The 21,543-nt window shown below is 48.6% G+C and overlaps 1 protein-coding gene and 1 long non-coding RNA gene across 5 annotated transcripts in view; one reads left to right on the forward strand and one right to left on the reverse strand.

Moving 5' to 3' along the window:
- Positions 1-21,543, reverse strand: part of LOC136788761 (uncharacterized) — a 74,639-nt gene that overhangs the window by 37,645 nt on the left and 15,451 nt on the right. The gene's annotated exons all lie outside the window — the stretch shown is intronic.
- The window catches only part of LOC136788760 (uncharacterized), a 145,715-nt gene continuing 142,717 nt past the window's right edge, over positions 18,546-21,543 (forward strand). For 3 of the 4 annotated variants that reach the window (XM_066987436.1, XM_066987437.1, XM_066987439.1), the window contains exon 1: positions 18,546-18,869. The gene's annotated coding sequence lies outside the window, so the exon portion shown is untranslated. The remainder of the gene's footprint in view (positions 18,870-21,543) is intronic. The other variant, XR_010827368.1, reaches the window with a different exon arrangement.

Consider the following 21,543-nt stretch of genomic DNA (forward strand, 5'->3'; position numbering starts at 1 on the left):
TACAAGGTTGTCTGCTAAGCTTTCTTATCACTGCAAGCATATCTCAGTACCATGTTCCTTCCCTCTAAACAATGCAACTCTGCAAAAACAACATTTTTATTCCCACACCTGCGAGGCAAACTCCCTGGCGGATGAAGCTGCTGCCATCTATATATCAATCCTCCACATCTTCTAGGGGTATATCCTTTAAATCTGGTCAGCTGGAGTATACCGTGTCCATAGTCTTGATGCAATCATGAATGGGTAATCTGGAAACTCTGTTACTAAGGAAAGAGGCTGGGTTCACAGTATTAGTGCCGGAAAAAAAAGTAAACTAATAGTCCATTCTACACATTCCTTTCCTTCTTCAGTAGCTATCAACAGGTCATTTACATATTGCAACAGTGTCTCCCTTTCCTGAAGGGGTTTTCCAAGCTTCAAGATCACAGGCTAGCTGGTTCCCGAATATGGTGGGTCTATTCTTGAACCCCTGTGGTAACACAGTCCAAGTAAGATGAGTTTTTCGTCCTGTATTGGGATTTTCCCATTCCAAGGCAAAGAGTTTCTGTCTTTCAGTCGCCACGGGCAGGCAGAAAAAGGCGTCCTTTAAATCTAGTACCGGGAACCAAACTTGACTGTTTTCTAATTTTGTCAAAAGGTTATAGGGGTTGGCTACTACAGGGTATAAATCTTTTGTGATACTATTGATGGCCATTAAAACCTGGACTATATGGTAGGTTCCATCTGCCTTTCTAACTGAGCCTATATAGAGTATTATAGTCTGACTCACATTCTACTAATAGTCCATATTTAAGAAAGTTATTGATTATTCCTTCCATTCCCCTTCTGTCTTCCACCTCTAGTGGGTATTGCTTTTGGCATACCTTGGGGAGCATTTTCCTTTAAACCATTTTTTTTTTCAGGTACTACATTCTTTGCTCTCCCAAGTATTCCTGTAGCCCAAACTCCCAGACGCTTGGTTCATAATTACATCCATTCAGGGAGTCCTGTCTGGAGCTTTCTCTGGACTCGCCAGGGATAGACTTAAGAGTTTAATATGTTACTTTTATTTCCATTTTCCCTTGTTCAAAAGAAATGTTTGCATCCAATTTTTCCAGCAAGTCCCTTTCTAATAAGGGCCTTGGCGAATTGGGTAAGTATAAAAATTGACGTATTCCAACCACTTGTCCCAATTTAAATTTCAAGGGTTGCAAAAAGAATGCCTTTTCTGTTGGCCAGTTGCTCCTATTACATTTACAGACTCAGCACTTTTCCAGAATCAATTCTTAGATTAACACAGAGAGAGAAGCTCCCATATCCAATAAAAAAATCCATGCCTCTCTCTTCATTCCCTAGCTTTATTTCAACCAGTGGATCTGCTAGGGTAGATGCCCCAGATTCCTGTCATTCCTGCTCTGACTGTTGCAAGTTTATCCTGAAACCTAAGGCAATCCTTTTTTTTTTTTTTCCTCAGTGTCCTTCTTTCTTGCAGTATGCACACTGTTTCTGTCCTAATGTCCCTCTAAACCCTCCTAAAGTCCTTTCTTTACCTTTTTCAATTCCCCCTTTGCCCCCCTCCTTCTCTCTTTGTGTTCTAGTGCAGCCACTGTTTGCCGTGGTTAATAACTTCTGTCCTTCGTGTCTTCCCCATTCCTAAATACTTTCCACGCTGCATTCAATAACCTTTCTGGGTCTCCCAAGTCCTGTCCCTCCAATTTCTGTAATTTCTTTCTGATATCAGGGGCCGATTGCCCTAGAAAGAGGCTAGCCAATTGCCTCTGTTTGTCTTCCGAAGCCAGGTCCAAATTGGTGTGTGTATATATATATATATATATATATATACACACACACTTTTTTCCCACTGCATTTCAAAGTTGGTCCAAAAATTCCGTAGGGGTTTCTTTTGGACCTTGTTGGAACAGATTCTCAATTCCCAATTTAACCGGATTTTGGTATTTACATAACCGTTCATAATTTCCGGGGTAATTAGGGTCTCGGTGGGGGTCGGTCAGGGGAATGCAATCGTCTACAGTTCCCTGAGCGGTCCCATTGGCAATCTGAGCTTGCACATGAACTCAGGTTGTTTTAAGAATTAGCTGCTTTTCTGTTTCCACGACAACTCTCTCGGGCTCATCATGATCCCTCTGCCCCAGAGGGCTCCCATCCATGATTTTGAAGTCTCTGCCTCAACCCTGGAACTACTAACATTCCTACAGCCTCTTTCCCTGCTCATTCAACTTCAACCATCTCTGTCAAATACTACATGCCACACCTTCAGTAACCCTTTTAACACTTCCTTTTATCTTTCTCCAGCCTGTAATGCCAGCACCAAAGGCTCAGTCAGGGGCCAACTTGATTCCCTACCATTTTCCCTCCAGGATGCTGCCTCAGTCTAAACAACATATCGGTATACAACATTTCATCCCATTTCCCTTCCCTTCTCAAAAACAACATTAGTTGCAATAAAGTATTATAATTCAGTGTTCTATTAGGGGGCCACTTTTCCCCATCGTCCAATTTATAGAGGGGCCACCACTGATTACAATACTTCATTAAAATCTTCTTGTCCACTATCCCACCAGGTGCTCCTCCTATATCCTTGCAGTGAGCCAAAATACAGCCCAAGGGGCTCCTTTTCAGTATTCCACCTGCCTGTTTATTACCCATATTTATGTTTTCCTAATTAATAAGCAATTCCCGGTTAAGCTGACAACATTAAAACTTGACCCGTGGTAAATTATATAAGGGGGTGGTAGCTCCACAGCGAATATACCAAAACTTCTGAACTGTTACTTAGATAATAGGCCCAGTCAGCATGGGTTTATGAAAGGCAGGTCCTGCTTGACGAACCTCATCTCCTTCTATGACAAAGTGACGCGCTTGGTGGATGAGGGAAAGGCTGTGGATGTGGTCTACCTTGACTTCAGTAAGGCTTTTGACACCGTTTCCCACAGCATTCTCCTGAAGAAACTGGCTGCTCATGGCTTGGACTGGCGTACGCTTTGTTGGGTTAAAATCTGGCTGGGTAGCCGGGCCCAAAGAGTCGTGGTGAATGGAGTTAAATCCAGTTGGAGGCCGGTCACTAGTGGAGTCCCCCAGGGCTCAGTACTGGGGCCAGTCCTCTTTAACATCTTTATCGATGATCTGGATGAGGGGATCGAGTGCACCCTCAGTAAGTTTGCAGATGACACCAAGTTAGGTGCATGTGTTGATCTGTTCAAGGGTAGGAAGGCTCTGCAGGAGGATCTGGATAGGCTGGAGCGATGGGCTGAGGCCAACCGTATGAAGTTCAACAAGGCCAAGTGCCGGGTCCTGCACCTGGGGCACAACAACCCCAAGCAGAGCAACAGGCTGGGAGATGAGTGGTTGGAAAGCTGCCTGGCAGAGAAGGACCTGGGAGTATTGGTTGACAGTCAGCTGAATATGAGCCAGCAGTGTGCCCAGGTGGCCAAGAAGGCCAACAGCATCCTGGCTTGTATAAGAAGCAGTGTGGCCAGCAGGTCCAGGGAAGTGATTGTCCCCCTGTACTCAGCTCTGGTGAGGCCACACCTCGAGTATTGTGTTCACTTTTGGGCCCCTCACTACAAGAAGGACATGGAGGTGCTCGAGCGAGTCCAGAGAAGGGCGACGAAGCTGGTGAGGAGTCTGGAGAACAAGTCTTCTGAGGAGCGGCTGAGGGAGCTGGGATTGTTCAGCTTGGAAAAGAGGAGGCTCAGGGGCGACCTTATCGCTCTCTACAGGTACCTTAAAGGAGGCTGTAGCGAGGTGGGGGTTGGTCTATTCTCCCACGTGCCTGGTGATAGGACGAGGGGGAATGGGCTAGAGTTTTGCCAGGGGAGGTTTAGGTTGGATATTAGGAAGAACTTTTTTACTGAAAGGGTTGTTAGGCATTGGAATAGGCTGCCCAGGGAAGTGGTTGAGTTACCATCCCTGGAGGTCTTTAGAAGACGTTTAGATGTAGAGCTTAGTGATATGGTTTAGTGAAGGACTTGTTAGTGTTAGGTCAGAGGTTGGACTGGATGATCTTGGAGGTCTCTTCCAACCTAGATGTGAAGCCAGGGATAGAAGAATGGGGGCTTGCTTAATCGTATTAATGATTTCTAAATAAAACAATTGTAATTAAAGCCAGGAATGAAAGAATGGGGGCTTGCTTAATCGCTTTAAAATAGATGTTGCTGAGTGTCTTTGCTTACTACTGTGCAAATTAACCGAAACAAGGAGTCTCGGGGCCCCTCACAGAGGATGTTTCCTGACAAAAATGGGGAACCTGTCTCAAAAACCAGCTGAGACCGACCTTGTGGTTTGGACAAGAGCCAAGGAGCAGCTGAGTCTGTACAAAGGCAGGGGGTCAACCAGCGGTGATGAAGAGGAGTTATCGGACTTCATCCCCACGACCCCCGGAAGACCACCACCAGAAGGCACTGCGCAAGCACAGATGGGAGGAGTTTATGGAAATGACTTCTTGGAGCTAATTTTAATACAAAGCGGGGATAGGTTATGAATATGTATAGGCGTATTGGGAAACTTCATGCATATGTAACTTTTTACTGCATATAACCAAAGCAAGGTGCCGTGTTACGGCGTGCATGCCTTTGGGAGCTATCCCGCATGTGCCCGGCGCCGAAATAAACCACATACCTACTTTATAACTTATTTGCTTTGAGTTATAGAGTTCTTCCACGAATCAGATGATTCTGTGAATTCCAGAGACTGGGAAGCCCGCACAGCCCTTTATAAAGGTCCAGCAAGGGGTGTCTGAACCATACCTGCAGTTTACTGATTGGTTTCGCGATGCACTAGATAAGCAGATTGACCATCGGGAAGCAAAAGACGCCTTGCTACAAAGGCTAGCGGTAGAAAACGCAAACACCGACTGTAAAAAGGTGCTACAGACTCTGCCCGTGAATGCAGCAATAGTTCAGATGATAGAGGCGTGTAATCGAGTGGGTTCTATCGAGCATCATACCGAATCGCTAGCGTCCACTTTTGCAACAGCACTAACCATCAGTCAGGACCCCCAGGATCAGAAAAAACGCTATCGGTGGGGAGACCCGAGCCACCTAATCTCCGCATGCCCCGGGCGGGGGGGCGGGGGGGGACAGCTCGCCCCCAGTCCCGCCCACTTTGTGTCCCGGATGTGGGAGGGGACGCCACTGGGCGAGTCAATGTCGCTCTAAATACAACGCGGAAAGACAGCCTCTGCCGCCGCGGCAGGGAAATGGGAGGAGGAGCGCGGGGCGGGGCCGCGCGACGACACAAGCACCCCCGCCTCCTGGTCAAAGGAGGAACCTCCCACAAGGGAGGGCTCCAAATGCAATGCTGACGCAGGGTCCAGCGCCACCTGCTGCCCCGTTGCCACGGTTACCACTGTGGACACCCTCTCAGCAAGAACCAGAGGGAGTGCCGGAGTGGATGTCTCCACAGTAACAGACGCCGCTTTGTGGGGTACTCACGTTCATAAAATTCCATTGAACGTCAAAGGACCAATTGGGAATGGCTGTAGTGCATTGCTGCTAGGACGATCAAGTACAACTTGACACCGTCTCCACCACTGTCAATACCAAAGGGAACTAGAATTGCTCAACTGACTCTTTTTCGAGCAGTAGTACCAATGGCTGTGGCTGCTATCAGGGGAGCAGCAGGATTCGGGTCAACCGGATTCCCCGAGATGTTTTGGGCTGCCGACATAGCCCAGCATCGGCCAATGCTTACTGTTACCCTTTGGAATAATTCTGAGCACCCACCCTCCAGTCAATGCAAGATGCCGGTGGACACTGGAGCGGACGTTACCGTCATTGCCATTGAAGACTGGCCCTCTGGGGCCCATGACTTGGCCCATGACAGCTCCCTCAGGCGGATTGGTTGGAGTGGGAGGAATGTCAAGCACCTTTCAGAGTGCCACGAAGCTTACTATAAAACCCCAAGAAGGTATTACGTGCACAGTACACCCTTACATTGCTAATATCCCCATCAGCCTGATGGGGCGAGATGTGATGGGACAATGTAAATTCACCATCTCCTCCCCTGAAAATTTTCAGTAGCGGCCATTGATGAGCGACCGACACTCTGTCTCACATGGAAAAGGGAATCACCGGTATGGGTGGATCAATGGCCGCTTACAAGAAATGAGGTCGCGGCACTGCAGGAGTTGGTTCAAGAACAACTCCAACAAGGACATATTGTTCCAACAAACAGCCCATGGAATTCACCAGTGTTTGTCATCAAGAAGAAGAGCGGGAAATGGAGATTACTGCATGATTTGCAACGAATCAACGCAGTGATCGAGGACATGGGCTCCTTGCAGCCAGGATTACCCTCACCTACAATGATACCCCGTAACTGGGACATCGTTGCTATGGACTTAAAAGACTGCTTTTTCACAATTCCTTTGCATCCTGACGACACTCCTCGTTTTGCCTTTTTGGTACCAAAGATCAGTAGGAAGGAGCCTATGGACCGATATCATTGGACCGTACTACCACTAGGCATGAAAAACTCCCCAACCATGTGCCAAACCTATATCGCAAAAGCTATCCAACCAGTATGCCAATGCTTTCCGGAGATATACATATACCACTACCTGGACGATATCCTACTAGCTGGATCTTCTAGTGATAAGGTCCAAGAGGCACTGCCTGCCTTAAAACAAGCGTTACAGACAGCAGGACTCCAAATTGCACCTGAAAAGGTGCAGACCCAAGCACCTTGGAAGTATCTGGGGTGGAAGATTTTACAGCAAACCATTCAACCACAGCAGATATCCATTAATGAAGATGTTAAGACACTGAACGATGTACAGAAATTACTAGGCAATATAAACTGGATTAGACTACAATGTGGGATAGACAATTCGATATTAGCGCCGCTCTTTGAGTTATTAAAGGGAGACACTGATATTAATGCCCCAAGGCGATGGACTGAGGAGGCTCATAAAGCATTGCAAATGGTTAATGAAAGAATCTCAGCACAGCAATGCCATCGTCGTAGTGAGAACCTCCCCCTTCAATTATATATTTGTAATCAAGAACAACAACCAGTGGCTATTATTGGGCAATGGGACCCCTCCTGTAAGGACCCCTTAGTGGTCCTGCAATGGGTCTTTTTACCCCATCAACCCTCAAAAACTATTGCAACGCGAGTGGAAATGTTTGCCGTCCTAATAAAGAAAGGACGTGAGAGAATAGTTGAATTAGCGGGAGAAGAGCCCAATCTGATTATAATTCCCGTAGTAAAAGACTATTTCACCTGGTGCTTGCAGAATAGCTTAGAGCTCCAAATAGCGTTGACGGGATTCGATGGACAGGTTGATACCCACCATCCACCTCATAAAATGTTCTCCTTTTATAATAATATAAAAATTGAAGAGCGGCCGTTGTGCCAACGGCAACCAGTGGATGGCCGGACGGTCTTTAGAGATGGGGCCAGAAAAACAGGCAAAGCTGTAGTAACTTGGGAAGGAGTTGGAAAGTGGCAACACCAGATTGAGCGGATCCAAGGTTCCCCACAGATAGTTGAATTACATGCTATTATAATGGCTTTTAAGTGCTGGCCAACAGTACCTTTGAATATTGTATCTGACTCACAATATGCTGTAGGTGTCACTCAGCGCATTGAGAGGGCACATTTGAGACATATCCCAAAGGAAAACTTGTTTCTAAAATTTAAGGAGCTGTTATTTTTGGTGGAGCAGCGAGCGCACCCATATTATATGCGGAGCCACGCCATGTTACCTGGTATATTTCCAGAGGGTAATGCACGCGCTGACCAGCTAACTAATATGACCCTGACTGCCCCGGTGCCTAAGGTGCTGGAGCAAGCACGGTTATCCCATGCCTTCTTCCATCAATCCGCCAAAGTCTTGGCGAAACAATTCGCTATATCGATCATTGATGCCAAATTGATTGTCCAAACATGTCCTGACTGTCAACAACATGTTTCAACCACGCCCTTAACGGTAAACCCTAGAGGTCTACGGTCCTTACAGTTATGGCAGACCGACGTAACAAATATTCCAGAATTTGGTCGCTTGAAATATGTTCACGTATCGGTAGACACTTTCTCTCATGCTACTTGGGCGACAGCCGTGGCGGGTAAAACTAGCCACCATATCCAGGCTCACTTCCGTGTCGCTTTCGCAGCGCTAGGCATTCCAAAGGAAATAAAAACCGGCAATGGCCCCGCCTATAGTAGTCACTCCCTTCAAACCTTTTTTCAAACTTGGGGTATCCGACACATCACAGGCATTCCTCATTCCCCCACGGGTCATGCCACTGCTGAGCGCACACATCGCACCTTGAAAGCACTGCTAAATAAACAAAAAGGGGGAGACACCCAGGAAACCTATCATTACCCTTTCCTCACAAAGAGGTACTGCCCATAGTAAAACATTACAAAAGTATGAATTCCGCGCTGTCACAGGTGCCACAATCAGAGCAGGCCTTAGTAATGGTAAAAAATTTAAATACAGGTCTTTGGGAGGGACCCCAGCCTCTAATAACCTGGGGTCGAGGGTATGCTTGTGTCTCCACAGGTCACGGACCAAGATGGGTACCAGCAAGGGGGGTAAGGCCATGGTTGGCCTCCTCCCCACAATCGCCGTTGTCATCGGTTATTGCCAGCCCTGGGTCTCCATCCAACCATGCCACAACATCTGGGTCACCCTCGCCAACATGACAGGACAAGAAGCGGTGTGCCTGTCCCTGGCTAGTGCTAACGACCTGTTCGCGACATGTTTGGTGGGGATCCCGGCAGATAACAAAGATTGGACTGTTTACTTGCCGCAAGCGTCCCTAGAGCCACAGGAATTAGATATCCTGGGAAGTGTAACAGCAACTGCATGTGCAAGGTTCAATTGCTCGGGCAAAAACCAAACCATGAAACAAATGGTCAACGCCACACTTGCTCCTTATCGCAATGCATCTCTTTGGTGTAATTATACAAAACTATAATAGCATCCTTCCTTGCACCAGGAGCCGCTCTGCTCGGCTGTGGGATCGACTGTGGAGTGGACGCCCCTAGGTGCACCCCGAGCATTTTCCTCGGAGGGGCCTCCACTCTCAGCCGCTCACCGCGGGAGTAGACAAGGACCTCCTGAAGCCGCGGACACATTATTTTAAGTGATATTTTCTTGTGGTATGAATGAGAAGTGCAAGAGGCCTCTCTGCGTGATCGTGTGATTGTGCTGTGTGAGTGAGACGCAGCATCGCTGCGAAGCAACATCCCTAGCGCTTAGTGGCTTGTTGACTGATGTAGATTCTAGTAGGCATGCTACTTTACAATCGTAATTCTGCTTGTGATTTTCACCCTGTTGCTTGCTTATTGCAATGTCTGCGGTGCTTAGAAAAATCTATAGAAAGCGTTTGGTTGGTTGAAAATAAAAAAGAGGGAATTGTGGGAAAGGAATTTGCAGGTGGCTGGCTGGCTTGAAGCTCGTGTCTCTAACCAACTGTATGACTGATTCGGGCGCATGGACAGTGCATGGGGTTACAGGGAAAGTATATGTAGAGGAGAAAAAAGGGCAGTAAAGGCCTTCTGTTCAAGAGCCATCAGGAGTCCGTGTCTTTCATCCCTTCAGATACCTTTCCTTCACACCTGACAGGACACACCTCCAGAAGTTGAAGATTTGTGCTCCTTTTCCAATTGCTTTGTCAATGCCCCCTTCCCTACCGAGGGGTCCCAGCTGCCTGACTTCCCTGCCCTCTAATTCCAGACTACTGGCTCTGCTATCCCAGCATCGGAGCAACCAGCACCACATCTCTTCCCAACAAAGGGAGAGGACATTCAGGCATATATAAAAACTGGTGTGTCAAAACCTTCCCTCCAATCTCACAATCCATAGGCTGTAAAAAGGGTCTTAAAGTCCGTTTCCCGGTCACTCCTATAATTGGAACTTTTGTTTTACTTAAGGGTCCTTTGCAATCTGTTACTGCTGAATGAGTTGCTCCGCTATCTAAGAGAAAATCAATTATTTTCCCCCCAGCTTCACTGGAACCAGGGGATCTGTTGGGGAAATCAGAAATTCATCCCCTGGTCCCCTTCAGTCTGAGGCCTCTAGCATAATCAAAGACTGCTCTCGTTTCTCACTGCCTGCTGTTTTCTTTTTCTTCCTCGGCGGACATTCTTTCTTCCGGCACCCCTCCTTCTTGCAGGTAGCACACTGGTTGGGGCCCAAGAGAGTTGTTTGCTGTGCCTCCCTTGCCTTTTCTTGCCCTTGCCTCCCTGAAAATTCCTCTCGTTCACGCCTACTCCTACCTCCATCTCTCACAGCCACTGCTATCAGTGACTCCTGTACTTTCATTCTCTCCCTTTCTTTGCTTCCCGGTTGTTATAAACCTTATAGGCTTTGTCGATCAGCTGTGACATTGACATTCTTCCATCCGCCTCCTCTATCTTTTGCAGCTTTTTCCTAATGTCTGGGTGTCGCGTTAAGGAGTGTAGCCGATTAACCATTACGGGTCCGGTCGGATTCAGGGTACTGAACTATCACAATCACACATTCACCAATAACGCATTAACCGATATGGGTCTGGTTGGATTCAGAGCACTGAACTACCACGGTCACGGATTCACCAATAACGTATAACTGCCCTTACTCTAGTCGTGTTCAATGAGAACTATCACGGCTAGGAACAATGCAGTTAAGTGCAATTTATTACGGCAACAGGTACACAGGTTCTTTGGATTGCCGGTGATAGTTACTGTCTGCAAAAGCAAGCTAGCATGCATGAAATACACAGGTGCGCAGCCTGGAAATTAACGTGTTAAAAGGCACAAAGACTCTATAGAGATTTCTAAGTTTCCACGGAGACACACAGTATAACCAAGTGTTCAAATCTCACCCAAAGGCGTCCCAATGCGGGGGGGAAGAGAGGCTCAGCCCGTCGACTGATCCCAGGAGTCAGGAGGTCCTCGGGATGGTATATTCCCTCGTGATGGTATCTCCCCTGACGGTGGTATCTTAATGATAGTATCTTCCCCGACATTCCCTCTCTCTTAGGCCAATTTATATTATTTTCTATCTTTTAGGTGGAGCTTGAGTGACTCTAGTCAAGCATATCTTAGTTATGACTGATGAAAAGTTTTCCCGTCTCCATTTAAAGGAATAGGCTCCGAGAAATTCAGAGCGCGTGCTCAGTGAGGGGTGGTCACACCTTGGAGGCGGGTAACTTTTGGGATGGAGGTGTGTTTTGGTATTATAATGAGATTATAATGAGCAAAAGTACACTAGAGTACAGCATTTGTCAAAACATGACAGGTCGTTGGCTCAGGGTAGCAAAAAGTGCGGCTTATCGGTCTCGGTGTGCACAAGAACAATCAAGTCCCCAGCCGGTCACAGAGCCTAGCCGTGGTGTCTCCACTCCACTCTACGTTCCGTAGCCAGCACACCAGGTTCCCCCAGCGCGATAGCATCTAAGGTTGGAAGCCTAGGGAACGCTCAGGTAATGCAGCTACACCCTACCCTGAAAGCCTCTTCAGTGCTGTACATCTTCTTTAAAATGTGAATATTAGTTTTATTTTCCTAGTTACTTTAGGCAATTGCACCACACTGGGTGCCCTATGAACTGATTGCCCTATGAACAGCATGGCAAACAGTCGATCATTCACCTGCTCATCTGGATCTAAATCTGTCCACTTTCTGGCTGTTTTACAGAGGAGTTCATAAAAAGCAGATGCATTCTCATCCAGGCCCTGGCGGACCTCGTATAATTTAGAGAGGTCTCTTGGTTTTGGTACTCTGTGTTGAATCCTATATAGGATTAATTGTCGCTATTGTTCTATTAATCGCTGACTCCTGCTAGTACTTGGGTCCCACTTAGGATCTTTCTTAACAGGTAACAATTCTTCTACATCCTCTCTTGGGTACAAGTTCTTCATTTCTGCCTGAGCTTTCTCTAAGACCATTCTCTTTTCTTCTACAGTCAACAATGTGTTTAACAGGGCTTGCATATCCCCCCAGTTAGGGTTATGGGAAATCATAATAATTTCTAACAACTGATGCATTTCTGCCGGATTCTCCCTATAAGGTCCAACAGAGAGTTTAACAAATCCGATGTTGTAAACAGAATATGAACAAAAATAGGTTCTCCTTCTGGTCCCACTGCCTGTCTCAACAGAGCCTGGATAACTGGCCCTACCCTTTGTCGGGTTGGAAGTGCTATTGGGCTATAATTAGAATCATCCTGGGCCTCAGGATGGGTCTTCGATGTCCCTACAGAAAAATCTGCAGGTCGAGCCTCAGGGGAGGACTCCGGTGTTTCCATAGGAATCTCTGCAGCCCGAGTCCCAGGAGTGATCTCTGTCCCTGTGGGGACCTCTACAGTCTGAGCCCCAGGAATGATTCCTGATGTCCCTGATGAAACGTCCGCCAAAATACCTGCTGCAGAAACACCCACAGACATGCCCGCAGAGATACTCGCATCCCGAGCTTCAGGAGAAACCTCTGTCCCTGCAGAAACCTCTGCAGAACCACCTAACCACCTGCAGTCTGAGTTTTGGGGAAGATTTCCGATGTCCTATTAGAGACCTCAGAAATCCAACTCCCAGGGGAAGTCTCTGGTGTCCCCACAGAAGTCCCAGAGGTAGGGGAAGCCTCTAGTCCATACTGCGGTGGTAGTGCTGAGGGTACCAAAAACTGAACTTATTCTTGTTCTAGACTTGGATAAATTTTAGTGGGTTTATCGTTCTCTTTTTTCCCTTTCTTTTCAGCGCATAACATAGCACGATCTTTCCACAATCCACGCTCCATCTGATTTTGCAAGTCCCGATGCAGCAACATGAAAGGACCAACATACATCACGTCATCCCATTTTCCTTCCCACCAGCAAAATAACAGCAATTACCATATGGTATCATACTTAAAGGATCCAATTTCTGGCCATTGTTCTCCACCATCTAATTCGTACTGAGTCCACTCCTGATTACAGTAGTGCCTCATTCCTCATTTTATCCTTTATCAAATAATCACCACCAAATTTAGACCAATTTCTGAGGATGCATCCCAGGGGGAAGAATGGAGGGGGCGTTCTGGACTGACTGCTTCCCATTTCCTCTAGCACCTGGTCACACTTGGCTTTATCCTGGTAGCTCATGGGGCTATTTCCCGTTCTTGCTAAATCACAGTGTCTACATATGAGGCTGACAATCTGCTCTCCATATACCCATAGGAAGATACAAATCGTACTCACCAGTCCAGTAACTTCCCCTTGATCCCCAGACATTTGGTGGATTCCTCAGAGCGTTGCGCGGTTGTACCACTGTGGTGGTTTTACTAGGGTGGGCAGCTGAGTTCCACCTCAGCCGCTCTCTCGCTCCCCCTCCTCAAAGAGGAACGGGGAGAAAATACGATGCAAAGGGCTCAAGGGTTGAGATAAGGACGGGGAGATCACTCAACAATTATCGTGACGGGCAAAACACTCAGCACAGGGAGATAGTAAGATTTATTGCCTATTACTAACAAGCTAGAGAAGGGAGAAACAAAGGAAAGAAACCAAAGACGCCTTCCCCCCATCCACCCTCTTCTACCTCCTCCCCCCAAGCGGTGCAGGGGAATGGGTGAATGGGGGTTGCGGTCAGTCTATAGCACTTCGTCTCCACCGCTCTTTCTCGGTCACTCTCTTCCCCTGCTCCAAAGTGGGGTCCCTCCCACGGGATGCAGTCCTTCCCAAACTGATCCCACGTGGGCTTCCCACAGGCAGAAGCTCTTCAAGAACTGCTCCAGATAGGGGTCCGTACCGTGGGGTCCATCCCTCAGGAGCACACTGCTTCAACATGGGTCCCCCACGGGCAGCAGCTCCTGCCAAGTCACCTGCTCCTGTGTGGTCTCCTCTTCATGGGCTACAGGTCTGGCCCGGAATCTGCTCCGGTGGGGGTCCTCCACAGGCCACAGCCTCCTTCAGCGCAGGTCCACCTGCTCCACCATGGTCTCCTCCACAGGCTGTAGCGTGGAACCCTGCTCCACCGTGGTACACCATGGGCTGCAGGGGGACAGCCTGCTTCGCCATGGTCCTCACCACAGGCAGCAGGGGACTTCTGCTCCAGTGCCTGGAGCACCTCTCCCCCTCCTTCTTCACTGACCTTGGCGCCTGCAAGGCTGTTCCTCCCTCCTCTCTCTCTCCCAGCTGCTGTGTGGCAGCAGGTTTTTTTTTTTTCCCCTTTCTTTAATATGCTCTCACAGAGGCGCAAACATCACTTATTGGCTTGGCCCTGGCCAGCAGCAGGGCCCTTATCTAAAATGGGGCAGCTTCTAGATTCTTCTCACAGAATCCACCCCTATGGCCCCTGCTACCAAAACCTTGCCATGTAAACCCACTACAACCACTTGCAGGTCCCGGACTCTTGGAGGGTCGAGTCCAGACCCCAATAAAATCACCGGTGCGCGCTTGGTCTCTGGTGTGCTCCCCTCCGAAGCTGATGCCATTGAGATGGACCGGGTAAGGCTAATTTAAGGGTCCCATCTGGGTTGCCAAACTGTTGTCCGTAGGTTCGTGCCTGGTGCGCTGCGCCAATAAGCACACAGATTCAAAATCCACACAAAGGTCTTTTAATTAAATAATTAATTACATAACTCTGCAGAGTCAGGTGCTTGGCAATCTTTCACAAAGCAAGCACACCTCTGACTCGAGTCACCGTCATTTATACACAGCAAACTTGTGAAAACTATCTCTTTGGCTACTTTTGATTGGCTATTACAGCTCACCTAACTTATCTCTACTGAGTTTGCACATTACAGAGGAACCGCGGGGGGGGGGGGGGGGGGGAGAACACCAAATCCCACATTAGCATACATTAGCATTTTGATGGGTGTAGATTTTAATATGTTAATGCCATTAATGAGCAAAAGGTTACTATAGGCCAGTCTGGAGCTGTTTTTCTCCTTCTTGTTTTTTACCTTTTATCCCTTATTTTCCTTGCTTCTGCTAGCTCAAGGCTACCTGTCTCTCTCTTTCCTTATTTTCTCAGCTAAAAGACTACACAAGCTATTGAAAGACTACACAAGCTACAGGCCTCCCTATTTTCTTCAAGGTTTCCTTGTTTTTTCCCAGCTTTGGGACTACAATTTCCCCCCTTTGAGACTATTCACCTCACTTTTAGGCTTCATAGTTCTCACTACATAGTTCTTGTCCATTTCTGCTAACTTGAAGAAATACTCTATATTACCTATATCTTGTTTCACTAACATTACTTGGTGAGGTTTGCGTTTGCAAAGCGGGTTAAATTTAAAGCTAACTGAACTATAGAGTTCTGTGTCCAAGCATCGGAACTGTAAGTCAACCCTGTTAAGGAAATTCTAATCAGAACAGAAATCATTTTGTCCTTTTAAACAGCAATTTCAAGTCCTCGGTCGGTTCTACTTGCCACAAAGTCTCTTTTGCTTCTTTTGATGGTAGGTCTTGCTTCTCCTCTTCTGGTGGTGGTGCTGCCTTCACACGAGTGTAGAGAATCCACGATTTGATCCCTTCCACCTTGATTGCAGTGTAGGTATGGAGCAAGACGGTGTAGGGTCCTTTCCACTTCTCCTTTAGAGGCTCGTCTTTCCAGATTTGAATCAGTACCTGATGTCCAGGTCAGAATGGGTGTACCGGAACATCCAATGGAACTGGTAATCGCTCCTGTACATATCTATGGAGAGAAGACAACATGGCAGACAAAGACAGCAAATATTGTCTGACCTAACCCTCCCCCCCGACATGCATTTGACTCCCTTCTGTCACCAATCGTGACAGGGCCGTATCGTACCAGGGCCGGACCTGTAGCCTGTGGAGAGGAGACCACGCAGGAGCAGGTGACCTGGCAGGAGCTGCTGCCCGTGGGGGACCCATGTTGAAGCAGTGTGCTCCTGAGGGATGGACCCCACGGTACGGACCCCTATCTGGAGCAGTTCTTGAAGAGCTTCTGCCTGTGGGAAGCCCACACGGGATCAGTTCGGGAAGGACTGCATCCCGTGGGAGGGACCCCACGTTGGAGCAGGGGAAGAGAGTGACTGAGAAAGAGCGGTGGAGACGAAGTGCTATAGACTGACCGCAACCCCCATTCACCCATTCCCCTGCACCGCTTGGGGGGAGGACGTGGAAGAGGGTGGATGGGGGGAAGGCGTCTTTGGTTTCTTTCCTTTGTTTCTCACTTCTCTAGCTTGTTAGTAATAGGCAATAAATCTTACTGTCTCCCTACTCTGAGTCTGTTTTGCCTGTCACGATAATTGTTGAGTGATCTCCCCGTCCTTATCTCAACCCTTGAGCCCTTTGCATCGTATTTTCTCTCCCTTCCCCTTTGAGGAGGGGGAGTGAGAGAGCGGTTGTGCTGGAGCTTGGCTGCCCACCTGAGTAAAACCACTACAAATACACGTAGCCGGTGTTTGGGAGGATAGACATTTTCATAACGAGAGCCCACCCCTCCCCTCTCCTTCCCTTTTTCCACCTTTTAGTGCTGAGCGTGACATCATATGGTATGGAATATCCCTTTGGTTGGTTTAGGTCAGCTGCCCTGGTGATGTCCTCTCTCCACCTCTTGGCCACCCCCAGCCTGTTGGCTCTTGCGAGGGGGCGGTTAGAGGGAGTTCTGATGCTGTGCCAGTATTGCTCAGCAGTAGACAAAACACTGGTGTGATACCAGTGCTGTTCTAGCTACACATGCAGAGCACAGCACTGTATGGGCTGCTGCAGGGAAAGTTAATTCCATCCCAGCCAGACCCAGTACAGTTGCTGAGGGTCGAAGAACAGCAGATGCCAATCGCTACTACAAGAGTGTACCGGCAGGAATATCACACCAACCGAGACTCCCTGATTCTCATTCATAAGCTAATTCGTCAACTGGACAACCAAGGAGTGATCAGCAAGAATCACTCACCCTTTAATAGTCCCATATGGACAGTGTGAAAGTCTAATGGCGAGTGGAAGCTAACGGTGGACTATCGGGGCCTGAACAAAGTCACGCCAGCGCTGACTGCTGCAGTACCAGACATGCTAGAACTCCAATATGAACTGGAATCAAAGGCAGCCAAGTAGTACGCCACAGTTGATATTGCTAATGCATTTTTCTCGATCCCTTTGACAGCAGGATGCAGGCCACAGTTTGCTTTCACTTGGAGGGGCATCCAATACACCTGGAATCGGCTGCCCCAGGGGTGGAAACACAGCCCTACCGTTGCAACGGACTGATCCAGGCAGCACTGGAAGAGGGTGAAGCTCCTGAACACCTGCAGTATACTGACGACATCCTTGTGTGGGATGACACAGCAGAAGAAGTTTTTGAGAAAGGGAAGAAAATAATCCAAATTCTCCTGAAAGCTGGTTTTGCCATTAAGCAGAGTAAGGTCAAGAGACCTGCACAGGAAATACAGTTCTTGGGGGTAAAATAGCAAGATGGACATCACCGCATCCCAATGGATGTGATCAACAAAATAACTGCTATGTTTCCACCAACTAGCAAAAAGGAAACGCAAGCTTTCCTAGGCCTTGTGGGATTCTGAAGAATGCATGTTCCTGGCTATAGTCAGCTTGCGAGTCCTCTATATCGAGTGACTTGAAAGACAAACTATTTCGAGTGGGGCCCGGTGGCTATTTTTTCAATATGGTGTATGGTGAAGCCTGGCAAACTGAGTATACTGGACCACTCCCACAGACACTCCAAGGCAAGCGTTACATGCCACTACAGGAAACACCATCTTAGGCCTGGAAAGGCAAGTTCTGTGGTGTCTTGATATCCCAGAGGGAATTGAGTCCAACAATGGGATTCACTTCCGAAACAATCTTGTCACCTCCTAGGCCAAGAGGCACGGCATTGAATGGGTATATCACATCCCCTGTGACTGACTTTGGGCTCCATCTTTCGTAACAATCTTTCAGGGCAGAACAGATGGTGTTGGACTGTCGCATGCTGAAGTCCCTTCTGATTCCATCACACCACTCTGCTTGTCCGGTTCTATCAAAATTAATTCGTCATTATCTGCATGTCTGTTACTGTGATACCACTAATAGGACATTGTCCTGGTTTCAGCTAGAACAGTTAATTTTCCTCCTACTAGCTGGTATTATGCTGCGTTTTGGATTTAGGATAAGAATAATGTTGATAACACGCTGATGTTTTAATTGTTGCAGAACAGTGCTTACACTAAGCCAAGGACTTTTCAACTACCATTGGTGCAACGTTTTCTCGCTTTCGTTTAAAGGTCTAAGCTCCGAGAAATTCAGAGCGCATGCTCAGTGAGGGGTGGTCGCACCTTGGAGGCGGGTAGCTTTTGGGATGGAGGTGTGTTTTGGTATTATAATGATATTATAATGAGCAGAAGTTCACTGGAGTACAGCATTTTGTCAAAAACACGACAGGTTGTTGGCTCAGGGTAGCAAATATGCAGCTTATTGGTCTCGGTGTGCACAAGAACAATCAAGTTCCCAGCCGGTCACAGAGCCTAGCCACGGTGTCTCCACTCCGCTCTGCACTCCGTACTGTTCCTTAGAGTCAGCACACCAGGCTCCCCCAGCACAATAGCATCTAAGGTTGGAGGCCTAGGGAACGCTTAGGTAGTGCGGCTACACTCCACCCTTAAAGCTTCTTCAGTGCTGTACGTTTTCTTTAAAATGTGAATATCAGTTTAATTTCCAAGTCACCTTAGGCAATTATTCCACACAAGCCCTGACAGCAAGCTCCGCAAAAGGTTCCGACCGCGACTACTCATGGCAGTGCCCCTCTCAGACTACACCTACAATAATGCACCAGGCCAGCGAGCCCCACCTCCTCGCCCTCTGTTGTGTGAAAGGTGGTTATGCCGTCACTTCCACCGCATGGTGCAGGCTGGGAATACGAGTCGGGATTAGCCAGCGCCTGCCCCGCTTTCCAGCGAGCCGAGGAGCACGAAGTGGTAACGAGCAGGAACGGCAGGGCGAAAGTTCTTTGTGGTGAGTACTGAGAGGACCGCGCGAAGCGCGTGAGCGCTATTACAGCGTAACCTGGCCGGGAATTGAAAACGGATCGATTTAATGCGCGCTTTGATGACGTAATAACGACTAACGAGGTGGTGGTGTTGCCAGGCGCATGGTTCGGGCCGACACCGGTCGGTTGGGTCTCCGCCTCAGGGGCGCCCCATGAGATACTCGCGCTTGCCGGTGGCCGTCCGCACTGTTATCGGAGCGACCGTGCCTTGCGGGCGCTCGGTGCAGTGTAGGCCTTCCGCTTTCTCCTGTTCCTGGGACTTGGCGGGCGCTCATTGGCTTTTCTGCCTGGGGCGGGCTCTGCCGCCGCCTTGCCATTGACTGGGCTTGCGCTGACTGCCATCAGTGTTCGCCAATGGGGCTGTGGCTGGGCACGGGGCGCGCGGACTGAAGCTCAGAGGAGGCAGGCGCAGCTGCTAGTTGGTTTTGTGGAGCCTTTGCGAGCGGTGTCGGTCGCCTGTGGGGTACTTCTCGGCGCGTCGGCTGGGCTGGGGTGGCTTGGCATGGCAGCGAGCTGAAATGTGGTACCGGGAGGGGGTGTATGGGTCTCTGTTCCAGCAAGGGGAAGGCACTGCCTGTGATTTAGTGGGGATGTGTTGGTTGGTGTTGTTATTTTTTAAAGACAAGAATGCGACAAAGTGCACAAAAAGTTTTTGTTTTTGTGTTGTCTTGAAGCAGCCCAAAGCCTCCTGTCTTGAGAGGGCAACAAGGAGGTGGCAGTGGTTGGGTCAGTGCTTGGTTGGCTGACCTGGTTCATTTGAGTTGCTGTACCACGGCTCTGCCTGCCTGCCTGCCTACCTGATCATATAGGTAAAGGGAAAAACGGTGCACCAAATTAAGAGGAATTGCTGTTGTAGTTCAGGAGTATAGTAATAATAATATTATAGTAATAGAAGACTCCAGGGAGACCTTATAGCAGTATTCCAGTACCTAAAGGGGGCCTAGAGGAAAGCTGGAGAGGGACGGTTTCTCAGGGGGCGTAGTGATAGGACAAGGGAAAATGGCTTTAAGCTAAAAGAAGATGAATTTCCTCCTTATAACCAATCTAAATATTTTACTATGGGGGTGCTAAGACACTAGAACAGGTTGGCCGGAGAAGTTGTGGAGGTCAATAAAGAGTGATGTTCCTTAGGCGTCAGTATTGGGACCAGTGCTGTTTAACATCTTTGATGCTGACACGAACGGTGGGATTGAATGCACCCTCAGCAAGTTGGCTGATGACACCAAGCTCTGTGGTGCAGTAGACGCGCTGGAAAGAAGGGATGCCATGCAGAGGGACCTGGACAGGCTTGAGAAGGGGGCCTGTGCAAACCTTGCGAAGTTCAAAAACGCCAAGTACAAGGTCCTGCATCTGGGTTGGGGCAGTCCCAAGCGCAAATACAGGCTGAGTGGAGAATGGACTGAGAGCAGCTCTGAGGAGAAGGACTTGGGGGTGTTAATTAATGAGAAGCTCAACACGAATCAAAATGAATGCGGAGGAGGACTTGGGGGTCCTGCTGGATGGGAAGCTGGTCATGAGCTAGCAGTGTGCGCTTTCAGCCCCGAAGGCCAACTGTGTCCTGGGCTGCATTAAAAAAGGGGTGGCCAGCAGGGAGAGGGAGGTGACTGTCCCCCTCTACTTTGCTCTTGTGAGACCCCACCTGGAATACCGCATGCAGGCCTGGGGCCCCCAGCACAAGAAGGATGTGGAGCTCTTGGAACGGGTCCAGAGGAGGGCCGCTAAGATGATCAGAGGGCTGGAGCGCCTCTATGAAGAAAGGTTGAGGGAACTGGACTTGTTTAGCTTGGAGAAGAGAAGGCTCTGGGGAGACCTCATTGCAGCCTTCCAGTACTTGAAGGGAGCATATAAACAGGAGGGGGAACGCCTGTTTACATGTGTTGGTAGTGATAGGACAAAGGGGAATGGTTTTAAACTAAGACAGGGAGATTTAGGTTAGATATTAGGAGAAAGTTTTTCACTCAGAGGGTGGTGAGGCACTGGAACAGGTAGCCCAGAGAGGTTGTGAATACCCCATCCCTGTAGGCATTCAAGGCCAGGCTGGATGCAGCTCTGGGCAGCCTGCTCTAGCGGTTGGCAACCCTGCCCAGAGCAGGGGGGGTTGAAACTAGATGATTTTCAAGGGCCTTTTCAACCCAGGCCATTCTATGATTATGTGAATCAGCAATGTGAGCTTGCAGCCCAGAAAGCAAACCGTATCCTGGGCTGCATCAAAAGAACCATGACCAGCAGGATGAGGGAGGTGATTCCCTCTACTCTGCTCTTGTGAGACCCTACCTGGAGTACTGTGCTCAACTCTGAGGTGCCCAGCACAAGAGGGATGTGAAAGTATTAGAAAAAGTCCAGAGGAGGGCCATGAAGATGATGAAGGGGCTGGAACACTTCTCCTGTGAAGACAGGCTGAGGGAGTTGGGGTTGTTCAGCCTGGAGAAGAGAAAGCACCAGGGAGACCTTAGAGCAGCATTCCAGTGCCTAAAGGAGGCCTACAGGAAAGCTGGGGAGGGACTCTTTGTCACGGTCGGTGGGATTGAATGTACCCTCAGCAAGTTGGCTGATGACACCAAGCTCTGTGGTGCAGTAGACGCGCTGGAAAGAAGCGATGTCATGCAGAGGGACCTGGATAGGCTTGAGAGAAGTGATGCA

This window comes from Anser cygnoides, chromosome W (assembly GCF_040182565.1).
Source record: "Anser cygnoides isolate HZ-2024a breed goose chromosome W, Taihu_goose_T2T_genome, whole genome shotgun sequence".
NCBI classification, from domain to species: Eukaryota; Metazoa; Chordata; class Aves; order Anseriformes; family Anatidae; genus Anser; species Anser cygnoides.